The sequence below is a fragment of the Moschus berezovskii genome, chromosome 8 (genome assembly GCF_049115385.1).
Source record: "Moschus berezovskii isolate FMDL1 chromosome 8, NW_MosBer_1.0, whole genome shotgun sequence".
In the NCBI taxonomy this organism is placed as follows: Eukaryota; Metazoa; Chordata; class Mammalia; order Artiodactyla; family Moschidae; genus Moschus; species Moschus berezovskii.
In genome coordinates, this window is record NC_142467.1 from 26,138,959 (window position 1) to 26,152,024 (window position 13,066).

General features: G+C 38.2%; 1 pseudogene; it reads right to left on the reverse strand.

The window, feature by feature from the left end:
* Positions 1-11,140: 11,140 nt before the first annotated feature.
* LOC129558716 (cystathionine gamma-lyase pseudogene) lies at positions 11,141-12,268 on the reverse strand (annotated as a pseudogene).
* Between the last annotated feature and the right edge of the window lie 798 nt (positions 12,269-13,066).

A 13,066-nucleotide genomic window follows, 5' to 3' on the forward strand; every position in this document is an offset into this window, starting at 1 on the left:
TTATTATTTTAAAAACCAGTGAGCTTTCAAGAACCTAGTTTTCAGAAAGAGAAGATGTAAACCAATTTTAACCATAGTTGCAGTAAATTAATGGTTTTTTAACTTGTATTTTGTCCTAGTTTCCCAAAAAAGTATAATATATTACTGTGTGTCAGCCATGTGAATATTTTCTGAACTTGGAAAATGTCATAAATACCTTTATATGTCTTTTCTATATTCTTCCTTCAACCTAGTTATTAATAAAGTTAATGACATTTCAATAGAATAGCATAGGCAAAGTGATTAAATTTATCTTATGTATATTAAACTAAGATACAGTTTAACAGCATATTACTTAAAAAGAAAAAAATGACTATATAATTAATACAGATTCATTACCTTAATTTACCACACCTAAGTCATAAAATGTCCAATAGGGAATAAGATCAAATTATTTTAAATAATATTTTGAAAACTTTGATACAATCTGAATTGTACATTCTTTATAAGTAACTTGCTCATTTTTTAACATCTGATGAGCACTGATCATTTTCCTTGTTAACCTTTATCCTATCTGTTTTGACTCAGGGGCTCCAGAATCACTGCAGATGCTGATTGCCGCCATGAAATTAAAAGACACTTACTGCTTGGAAGGAAAGTTATGACCAACCTAGGTAGTATATTAAAAAGCAGAGACATTACTTTGCCAACAAAGGTCCGTCTAATCAAGACTATGGTTTTTCCCGTGGTCATGTATGGATGTGAGAGTTGGACTGTGAAGAAAGCTGATCGCTGAATAATTGATGCTTTTGAACTGTGGTGCTGGAGAAGACTCTTGAGAGTCCCTTGGACTGCAAGGAGAGCCAACCAGTCCATCCTAAAGGAGATCATTCCTGGGTGTTCATTGGAAGGACTGATGCTAAAGCTGAAACTCCAATACTTTGGCCACCTCATGCGAAGAGTTGACTCACTGGAAAAGACTCTGATGCTGGGAAGGATTAGGGGCGGGAGGAGAAGGGGATGACAGAGAATGAGATGGCTGGATGGCATCACCGACTCGATGGACATGAGTTAGAGTGAACTCTGGGAGTTGGTGATGGACAGGGAGGCCTGGCGTGCTGTGATTCATGGGGTCGCAAAGAGTAGGTCAGGACTAAGCGACTGAACTGAACTGAACATTATTGAGCATAGATGTAAGCAGTGTAATTTATCAGTTTTTAACCTACGCCCAAATTCAATAGAGTATATCATCATAGCACAAAATAAGTGATTGCCTAATATCTCATTTTTCATTGAACTGTGAACCTTAGCAGCTGCTATTGTCTTTCCCTGATCTACCTTTTTGATAATGATGATGATGGAAGGAAAAATAAGACAAGAAAGAACAGACAGAGGTAGAGGAGGAAGAAGAAATTGGGTAAAGAAAAGGAAAGAAGAGAAAAATGAAATCAACGATTTCATGAAATATACCTGGCTTTAGAGTAGGCCATTCATATAAATTACTGTATTAAAAACATATAATAACTGGAGGTTGTATTAGTTTCTGCATTTTACAGATCAGAAAATCAACATTCACAAGACTAAATAACTTAGTAAAGCTCACACACATATTAGGTAAAACTGTACTCAGAGCTAGTTTTTCTGACTCCCAAGTGTTTCCCACATTATTGCCTTGAGTTTTCTCTTCCCTGTTTTCCACTGCTCCTGTTTTTACCTCCCTATTCCCCCTTCCAGTAAGCTACCCTCAGGGAGAAATACAGTCAGAGGGTCACAGTTGTATAAAATGACAGTCTTTCTCATCAATTATGGATTTACATCTCACTCAGATGCTAGAAGTGCTGAATTGTGGACTGTAAAATATCTGTGTATAATTTTGTGCATATTTTGAACAGAATAAAATACAAAAATAATCACTTTCAAATTAAATTTTATGTTTTTTATATTTACAAATAAATCTATCAGTGTTAAATACAGAATTTAACCTCTCACTTTATACAAATTAAAATGTATAATTGAGGCAATTTCCATGAAAATACCAATTATTTTACCTGTTGGGAGGTATCATTTAGGGGAAGCCTTGATTGAATTAATCAATTATGCACTTAATCCTCTATAAATTCCATGTTCTAATATGTAGCATTTTTTTAATGTTAGATAATTATGAAAAAGACAGTTGGTCAAGATAAAACCAATACAATATTTATATAGGCAATTTAGTGGAAATATTTTTGGCTTGAATTATTTTATTAAAATTCACTTGATTAACTATATTAAGCATTCAGACTCAGTCAGTTCAGTTCAGTCGCTCAGTCTTGTCCGACTCTTCGCGACCCCTGAATCACAGCACGCCAGGCCTCCCTGTCCATCACCAACTCCCGGAGTTCACTCAAACTCATGTCCAGAGAGTCGGTGATGCCAAGCATTCAGACTATCAGTGATAAATTTTTAATTATGCAAGATTTTAGATTTTAAATGTCAAAAAACTGAATGCATGTACCTAGCTTGAATCCATATAATTAAATGTTTAATTTTATTGTACATTGAAAGATATAAATTTTTCACTGTATGTGTTAAAATATGTCATTTCCACATGTTGTCCACACCCCATTATGGAGTTTAACCAAGCTAATCCAAGAAATTGTGACTAAATTATAATCACAGAAAACTAGTTGATCTGATCATATGGACCACAGCCCTGTCTAACTCAATGAAACTAAGCCATGCCGTGTGGGGCCACCCAAGACGGACGGGTCATGGTGGAGAGGTCTGACAGAATGTGGTCCACTGGAGAATGGAATGGCGAACCACTTCAGTATACTTGCCTTGAGAACCCCATAAACAGTATCAAAAGGCAAAATGATAGGATACTGAATGAGGAATTCCCCAGGTCGGTAGGTGCCCAATATGCTACTGGAGATCAGTGGAGAAATAACTCCAGAAAGAATGAAGGGATGGAGCCAAAGCGAAACAAATACCCAGTTGTGGATGTGCCTGGTGATAGAAGTTAGAATTGATGCTTTTGAACTGTGGTGCTGGAGAAGACTCTTGAGAGTCCCTTATATTGCAAGGAGATCCAACCAGTCCATTCTAAAGGAGATCAATCCTGGGTGTTCATTGGAAGGACTTATGCTGAAGCTGAAACTCCAATACTTTGGCCACCTCATGCGACGAGTTGACTCACTGGAAAAGACTGTGATGCTGGGAGGGATTAGGGATGGGAGGAGACGGGGACGACAGAGAATGAGATGGCTGGATGGCATCACCGACTCAATGGACATGAGTTTGAGTGAAATCCGGGAGTTGGTGATGGACAGGGAGGCCTGGCGTGCTGTGATTCATGGGGTCTCTAAGAGTCGGACATGACTGAGTGACTGAACTGAACTGAACTGAACTGAATCCAAGAAATTGTGACTAAAATGACTAAGTCCCTTGCCTTCAGATTAATTGTATTTCAAGCTATAAATGGAAATAAAGAGGATATTTATATCATAACAAAACTTTCCTTAATAGAGAACTCAATTGACATTTCTGACCTATGGTTATAATATTAGTCACTCAGTCATGTCTGACTCCTTGTGACCCCATGGACTGTAACCTGCCAGGCTCCTCTGTACATAGAATTCTTCCAGTAACAATACTGGAGTGGATTTCCATTCCCTCTCCAGGGAATCTTCCCAACTCACGGATGGAACCTGGGTCTTCTACATTGCAGGCAGATTTCTTACCCTCTGAGGCATACTGGCAACATTAACTATTATAGTTGTTGGTAAAATAAAGCCAATGCATCCTTCTTCTGTATATTAGATTCATTTACTTAACTTTGGTATATCATATGTTATCTGACCTACTTGCTATAAAATTTAAATTCTATCATTATAATTATTTATTAAATAAAACAAAACTTTTCATTAAAGTTCAATCAAGGCATGTTAGTTGCCAATTAATAATGAAGAAAGCATGAAACAAAACTGATTTTAGCATGATTTTTTTTACTTTAGTTTACAAAAAGAGGATAGAAAGGAAATAATTGTTTACTATCCAAATATACCAGAATTGTTATTTAGACCTGATACTAATACTGAATAAAATAAATGGAAACCTTGAACCAAATCTGTAATAATTAACAGACTTGATGAATTACTGCATAATTATTTAGTCATCATGAAACTACACTTTGATTGCTTTTTTATTAAGTCAGTTTATATAATTGTGAAGATCTATGTGTTTAGAGTGCATATCAATAATCAAAACTGAAGAAAATAATTCAGTGCATATATTATTAAAGTTAAGACTAAAATAGGTGTCTCTTTTTTTTCCCACACTTTATTTATTTTGGGGGAGGCTAATTACTTTACAATATTGTATTGGTTTTGTCATACATTGACATGAATCCGCCCCAGGTATACATGTGTTCCCCATCTTGAACTCCCCTCCCACCTCCTTCCCCATCCCATCCCTCTAGGTCATCCCAGTGCACCAGCCCCGAGCACCCTGTCTCATGCATTGATCTTGGACTGGCAATTTGTTTCACATATGATAATATACATGTTTCAATGCTATTCTCCCAAATCATCCCACCCTCGCCCTCTCCCACAGAGTCCGAAAGACTGTTCTATACATCTGTGTCTCTTTTGCTGTCTCATATACAGGGTTTCGTTACCATCTTTCTAAATTCCATATATATGTGTTAGTATACTGTATTGATGTTTTTCTTTCTGGCTTACTTCACTCTGTATAATAGGCTCCAGTTTCATCCACTTCATTAGAACTGATTCCAATGTATTCTTTTTAATGGCTGAGTAATATTCCATTGTGTTTATGTACCACAGCTTTCTTATCTATTTGTCTGCTGATGGACATCTAGGTTTCTTCCATGTCCTGGCTATTATAAACAGTGCCGCGATGAACATTGGGGTACACGTGTCTCTTTCAATTCTGGTTTCCTTTGTGTGTATTCCCAGCAGTGGGATTGCTGGGTCGTATGGCAGTTCTATTTCCAGTTGTTTAAGGAATCTCCAAACTGTTCTCCATAGTGGCTGTACTAGTTTGCATTCCCACAAACAGTGTAAAAGGGTTCCCTTTTCTCCACACCCTCTCCAGCATTTATTGTTTGTAGATTTTTGGATAGCACCCATTCTGACTGGCTGAGATGGTACCTCATTTTGGTTTTGATTTGCATTTCTCTGATAATGAGTGATGTTGAGCATCTATTCATGTGTTTGTTAGCCATCTGTATGTCTTCTTTGGAGAAATGTCTGTTTAGTTCTCTGGCCCATTTTTTGATTGGGTCATTTATTTTTCTGGAATTGAGCTGCTGGAGTTGCTTGTTTATTTTTTAGATTAATTCTTTTTCAGTTGTTTCATTTGCTATTATTTTCTCCCATTCTGAAGGCTGTCTTTTCACCTTGCTTATATTTTCCTTTGTTGTGCAGAAGCTTTTAATTTTAATTAGGTCCCATTTGTTTATTTTTGCTTTTATTTCCAATATTCTGGGAGATGGGTCATGGATGGTCCTGCTGTGATTTATGTCGGAGAGTGTTTTGCCTATGTTTTCCTCTAGAAGTTTTATAATTTCTGGCCTTACGTTTAGATCTTTAATCCATTTTGAGTTTACTTTTGTGTTTGGTGTTAGAAAGTATTCTAGTTTCATTGTTTACAAGTCGTTGACCAGTTTTCCCAGCACCACTTGTCTCTCTTTTAATATACAGCATTAAATAGAAAAATTACAAACTGAAGCATTTCTGTTTTTTTAATGAAAGAAAGCATTATATATTCACATTTTAGATTTTACAATTAGGCCATCTATGTTTTTAACAACAAAAAAATGAATGGCTATATTGTAAAGATATTTTAATTTTAAGGAAGCCTGCCAGGATCCTCCGTCCATGCGATTCTCCAGGCAAGAATACTGTAGTGGATTACCATGCCCTCCTCCAGGGGGTCTTCCTGATCCAGGGATCAAACCCTGTCTTTCATGACTACCTGCATTGGCAGGCAGGGTCTTTACCAATAGCATTTCTTAATCTATAGAAATGTATCTCTTCAGCTGGGTTCTCTATTTTTTTTTTATTGTTCTTTGGTTTTTGTTTTGGTTTTGTCCACAAGATAATTATATTCACAAATTTAACACAAATGACATTATGTATCTTTATATTATGTGTACATACATATATACTTACACATACAGATGTGCATACAAACGCATTCATATGTCCTTCTAGATATGTACAGGTATACTCAGCCATGTTTATTGTTTATTCAGATTTAGTAAAAACATAAATGAAAGTCATAGAATAATGCCATATATTTTGTATGATGTTTATATCATTAAAAAATTATTAACAGAAGTCAAGTATTTTGCAGTTTACTATTTCCGGAAGTAGAAAAACTACAGTGAATCAATGAATGTAAGGCAATAACCACATTATTTTGATTGTTTCATTTGGCAGCCCAAAACAGAGAGCCTTCTTTAGATACTACCAAACAAATAAAAATTTCTGTAAAACTGTCAAAGCTTCACTTGAGAAGAACTGAGCAGCAGGAGTGTTAGAATCACAGTAGGTGGTGCAACTCAGCTCAATTTTTCCTGTTGCTTTTTAAAATGGTGTTGATCTTATGCAGCAGATGTAGTTCTTGCTTATTCTAGGCTCTTCCACTGTTACCAGCTTCCTTGACTTAAGTGAAAACTTGACTCTTCCACATTGGAGGCTCTGTTGTGGTTGACCCTAATCCGTCTTTCTAGTGCCTTTAATTTAGCTTCTGGGCTTCCCTGGTGACTCAGACAGTAAAGAACCTACCTGCAAGGTGGGAGAGCTGGGTTGGATCCCTGGATTGGGAAGATCCCCTGGAGGAGGGCATGGCAACCCACTCTAGTATCCTTGCCTGGAGAATCCCCATGGACAGAGGAGTCTGGCAGGCTGCAGTCCATGGGGTCGTAAAGAGTTGGATGCAACTGATCAACACAGCACAGCACTTATTTAACTTCTAGTTACAGATTTCTTAAGCATGGACTTTTATTCTAGCATTTGAAAGTAAGGAACGAAGCAGAACCAATAATGCTATGTAAGATTTGCTGATATGCAGTTTCAAGTTGGTAAGGTTCAACTCAGAAAACTGCAGAGGATACATACATTTGGGCTTTATTCCTTCTTCCACTCTGAGGAAGAATATTCTCCCACCTCTGCTCTCCACCCCCATCTCTGGATCTTTCTCTCTAGAACAACCTGGCATGTTCACAGTCTTCTCTAACTTTCTGTTTGGCCAAAATGTCACAAATATGCAGGCACAACATAAGTGCTATTTTAACCTTTTGCAAACACATGCTTTAGCACTTATCACACTCTTGAGCAATCACTTGCATTTCTTTCTACCTTCACCACATGATTTTGATTTCTTGAAGGAAGTTTTTCTCACTGACCAAGTAATTATTAAAACAGTGTTAAATGAATGAATAAATAAATGCGTGCTCAAGTGAATGATTTAAGACTAGAAAATTAGTGTGAGGATAAAAATCTATAATGGTAATTATATATTTACCTTCTTTGTGCCACCACCTACTTGCTATGCAAATAGCAATTTTATCCCTATAGAAAATTCATTTTGATCAACACTTAAACACATTTATTATTGTCTTAAACAACAGAATAAGAAAGACTAGAGATCTCTTCAAGAAAATTAGAGATACCAAGTGAACTGTGGTGTTGGAGAAGACTCTTGAGAGTCCCTTATACTGCAAGGAGATCCAACCAGTCCATTCTAGAGGAGATCAATCCTGGATGTTCATTGGAGGGACTGATGCTAAAGCTGAAACTGCAATACTTTGGCCACCTCATGCGACGAGTTGACTCACTGGAAAAGACTCTGATGCTGGGAAAGGTTGGGGGAGGGAGGAGAAGGGGATGACGGAGAATGAGATGGCTGGATGGCATCACCGACTCTGTGGACATGAGTTTGAGTGTACTCCGGGAGTTGGTGATGGACAGGGAGGACTGGCGTGCTGTAATTCATGGGGTCGTGGAGAGTCGGACACAACTGAGCGACTGAACTGAACTGAACTGAACTGAAGGGAACATTTCATGCAAAGATGGGCTCATTAAAGGATAGAAATGAAGCAGAAGATACTAAGAAGAGGTGGCAAGAATACAGAGAAGAACTCTACAAAAAAGATCTTCACGACCAAGATAATCATGAAGGTGTGATCTCTCACCTAGAGCCAGACATCTTGGAATGTGAAGTCAAGTGGGCCTTAGAAAGCATCACTACGAAAAAGCTAGTGGAGGTGATGGAATTCCAGTGGAGCTATTTCAAATCCTGAAAGATGATGTGTGAAAGTGCTGCACTCAATATGCCAGCAAATTTGGAAAACTCAGCAGTGGCCACAGGACTGGAAAAGGTCAGTTTTCATTCCAATCCCAAAGAAAGGCAATGCCAAAGAATGCTCAAACTACCACACAATTGCACTCATCTCACACGCTAGTAAAGTCATGCTCAAAATTCTCCAAACCAGGCTTCAGCAATACATGAACCGTGAACTCCCAGATGTTCAAGCTGGTTTTAGAAAAGGCAGAGGAACCAGAGATCAAATTGCCAACATCTGCTGGATCATAGAAAAAGCAAGAAAGTTCCAGAAAAACATCTATTTCTGCTTCATTGACTATGCCAAAGCCTTTGACTGTGTGAATCACAATAAACTGGACAATTCTGAAAGAGATGGGCATACCAGACCACCTGACCTGCCTCTTGAGAAACCTGTATGCAGGTCAGGAAGCAACAGTTAGAACTGGACATGGAACAACAGACTGGTTCCAAATAGGAAAAGGAGTATGTCAAGGCTGTGTATTGTTGCCCTGCTTATTTAACTATATGCAGAGTACATCATGAGAAACGCTGGGCTGGATGAAGCACAAGCTGGAATCAAGATTGCCGGGAGAAATATCAATAACCTCAGATATGCAGATGACATCACCCTTATGGCAGAAAGTGAAGAACTAAAGAATCTCTTGATGAAAGTGAAAGAGGAGAGTGAAAAAGTTGGCTTAAAGCTCAACATTCAGAAAACTAAGATCATGGCATCTGGTCCCATCACTTCATGGCAAATAAATGCGGAAACAGTGGAAACAGTGTCAGACTTTATTTTTGGGGGCTCCAAAATCACTGCAGATGGTGACTGCAGTCATGAAATTAAAAGACACTTACTCCTTGGAAGGAAAGTTATGACCAACTTAGACAGCATATTAAAAAGCAGAGACATTACTTTGTCAACAAAGGTCCATCTAGTCAAGACTATGGTTTTTCCAGTAGTTATGTATGGATGTGAGAGTTGGACTATGAAGAAAGCTGATTGCCAAAGAACTGATGCTTTTGAACTGTGGTGTTGTAGAAGACTCTTGAGAGTCCCTTGTACTGCAAGGAGATCCAACCAGTCCATCCTAAAGGAGATCAGTCCTGATTGTTCATTGGAAGGACTGATGTTTAAGCTGAAGCTCCAATACTTTGGCTACCTGATGCGAAGGGCTGACTCATTTGAAAAAATCCTGTTGCTGGGAAATATTGAGGGCAGGAGGAGAAGGGGAAGACAGAGGATGACATGGTTGGTTGGCATCACTGACCCAATGGACACGGGTTTGGGTAGACTGTGGCAGCTGGTGATGGACAGGGAGGCCTGGCATGCTGTGATTCATGGGGTCACAAAGAGTCGGACACGACTGAGCGACTGAACTGAAGTGAACTGAAGCATCAAATCAGCTAGGAAGAGAATGCCCCCTCAACCAAAAAAACAAAACAACAAAAGCAGCACCTGCTAACCTGCTAAGCATTTGTAACCATAGAATGTTTCAACAGATCCCTTTTTCAGTAGTCCCAAAATTAGTCAGTCAATCTCCTTCACTTATGACCCATGTACTTTTGAAAAATACTACCTCTGCTCTGGGATTTAGAGTGTTTGAGACTGTGTATGTGCCTTTAGAGAGCAGACTCTAGTTCTCCCAGATATAAGCTCTGCTGGTTTCCAAAGCTAAACATTACAGGGTCTCTTCTTCCCACTGCAGCTTTCCGCATGGCTGAAGACCTCAAGGTGGAACTCAAAGCCCCGTCACTCCTCAGGGAGGACTTTTGAGGTTGCAAAATTCCTTCTGTTTGTTGAACACAGCCAGATGTTTCTCCATACTCCTACCCCATCTCAATGTGGCTTTTTCTTTTTATCTGTACTTGCAGAAAATATTTTCTATTAATTTTCAGGTCATTCTTAGAGATGAAAATGTTCTGTATGTACTTTTTTTGTTTTTTCATGACAAAAGGCAAGCCCAGGTTTTTCCTACTCTACCATCTTGCCTTACTTGGTCAATGTCTTTTCACAAATGCAGATGTGAATGAATGTAATGGAGATACATGAGTGTAATGGAGAAAAATATTTGAGTTAGATTAAAAAGTAAATGTAAAGGCCCCAAGTGGTACATTGCTTGGTATGTGCAAAGCACAGCAGTAAATTTGATAAAGAAACAACTCAGGAGAGGATGGGAGTGGTGAGGATGAGGTAAGAAATAAAAGGGATCAATCAAGTAAAATCAACCAAGCTCTTATTGGGACATTGATTTGTACTAGTTTTTGTGTGTATGTGTATTTATTAATTATATTTATTTTAAAAAAATAATAAATACAATCTTAAATCAGTAGAAGTTCACAGACTTTTCAGATATTTGATTTTTGGCTCATGGTAATTAAAAGTAAGCAATTGCTTTGAGTGCTACTTTCAACAACATATAAAATCACTGTTGATTTAAGAAAATTCATGTAATCACTTAAATTCCTCAGAAAACATAAAAAATGAATTACCATTATATTGTTAACACGATCAATATAGATTGTAAGGTTGGAAAAAAACAAGGACCCCTATCCCCAATAGCAGCACAAATCTCACCTCCTCCAGAAGCAAATGAATATCATAATTAGCAAAAAGATCTTAACAGAATTAATCTGTCAATTATTAAGGGAAAGAGGAAACATTTTAAGAGGTATGATCCCAGGAAGATTGCAACTATGAAAGGTAATGAGGTGCCTTAAATTTTTCACTTGAAAATTCTGTAAAGACTCACTAATGGTCCATTCAATTATGTGGAAGATTTGATCTTCTCTGGAAGCGACTTCTAATAGCAGTTATGGAATACTAGTTGTGACTTGCATTTGGAGGGTATGCTGCCTTTGAAACTTGATCTAGATTATCTAGTAGGTCTTGTTTATTTTCTAAGTCTACAGAAAGTAGAATCAGCATGTCACTTGTTCCAAGGACTTCACTCTTAGTCACTGATGCATGGGTCATGAATACTGAAAGTTCAGCAAGACTTTCATATACCCGCTGAGCTCTCAGACAGAATAAATAACTTTAGATTCTTGAGGAAAGTCTCAGTATGTTGTAGGAACCCTTGATATAAAAGGTGATCATCTCTGGGTGACTGTGAACCAATGATTTGTCAACTCAGGCTGAGGATGAGAGGGCAGCCCAGGATATATAACCTTTTCTACTCAAGAATCTGACTCCAGAAATTGATCAACTGCCATTCCATTTTCAAAATGCTTCTTCATGCGGACTTAGAGTCTTCAGGCCTTTATTGTGGAGGTAACAGCCAACAGGATATGAAACTGCTCCAAGAGAATTTTGTAAGAACAGAGGATTAAGTGACACTGAGCCCATTGTAACATTTGGTCATTCATGTCTTTTGTTGCTGAATACATATAAATATCAGCTCTCGGTGCTAAAAGCCACTGGAAATATGTTGACATAAATGTGTTATCCACGACCAAAATAATGTCTCCAAGTTTAAGGACAGTATGTGCACAGGTTTTATTTGCAGTCATCTTCAGGCCAGGGCCTGATCTAAGCTTGGTTTCTGACATAATAGCTGCTTCTAACAGTTTGGTTTTGGAACAATCAACAAAGAAATCTTTAATCCAAACTCAGTTGTCACCTGCCTGAAGTACCCTGTATGTATCTCCATGCACATCATCTTTACAAACAATTTGGCCCCCTTTTAACAGATTGTTAATAGTCACAGAGGCTACTTAGTCCCCTCCAGGGCTGCCACAGTTTTCTCAAGCAATTCCTGGTGGGATTCCAGACTGGCTATACTCAAAACCCTAGTGTCACCTAGGAGCCCCTTGCTTGAATGTGGTAGACAGCGAGATAGGGGGCACTGCACCCTGGGAGGGCCAAGTTCCTGTTCCGCATGGATGGCTGCATAGGAAAATGTTGGAACCGAGGCAGGAAACCATCTGGAGACGTGTCTTTTTACTGCATGCTGAGCTACAAAAGAGAGAGTTAAAGAGTAAGGAAGATAAAAGCATGAAATTGGTGCACTGGGACTTGAAAACAACAGAAGAACGAGGTGAAGGAAAAGTAAAAGCACACCTGGGAACCAGCAGTTAGCACATAAAAACTGGACTCTATGCCCTTTTACTGCTCTTGATGTAAGATGTATAGTGACGGTTTTTGACAAGGGTCATAAAATTATCTTCTTTAACAATTTCACAGAATCACCCTGAACGATGTGTTGAGATAGGGTTATCAACTAGGCATATGTTATAATAATCTAAATTAAGAGTGTTGGTGGCTAGCAGCTATGGAAAAGTGAGAAATGGACATATCTTGTATAATTTTCAGAGAATTGATATACCAATATATATTGATCAGTTGGATGTGAATTATATGAGAGAGAGGCAGTGATGACTTCAAAGTTTGTGACCTAGGCGATGGGAAGGATATAGTTACCATTCACTGCTTTAGTAAATATTCTGGGAGAAGATTGTTGGGAGGAAAGAAATCAAGATTCTAAAATATCTCTTAAATGTCCAAGTAGAAATATACATGAGACAATGTACTCTATGTGTCTTGAATTCAAGGAGAAATGAACATGGTAGCAGCAGTCAACTTGATGAAGAATGTAAAAAGGTAGCAGCAAAAGAGTGCAGATGCCCTAGAACCTCTAAATTGATGGTGTCATCACTTAGGTCACACAGATTATTAACAGTCACATCAAAGCAGAACAGATGGAAAGGCAAAAAATAGGAAAGTGAGGGGCAAAGCAGGACTACTTGG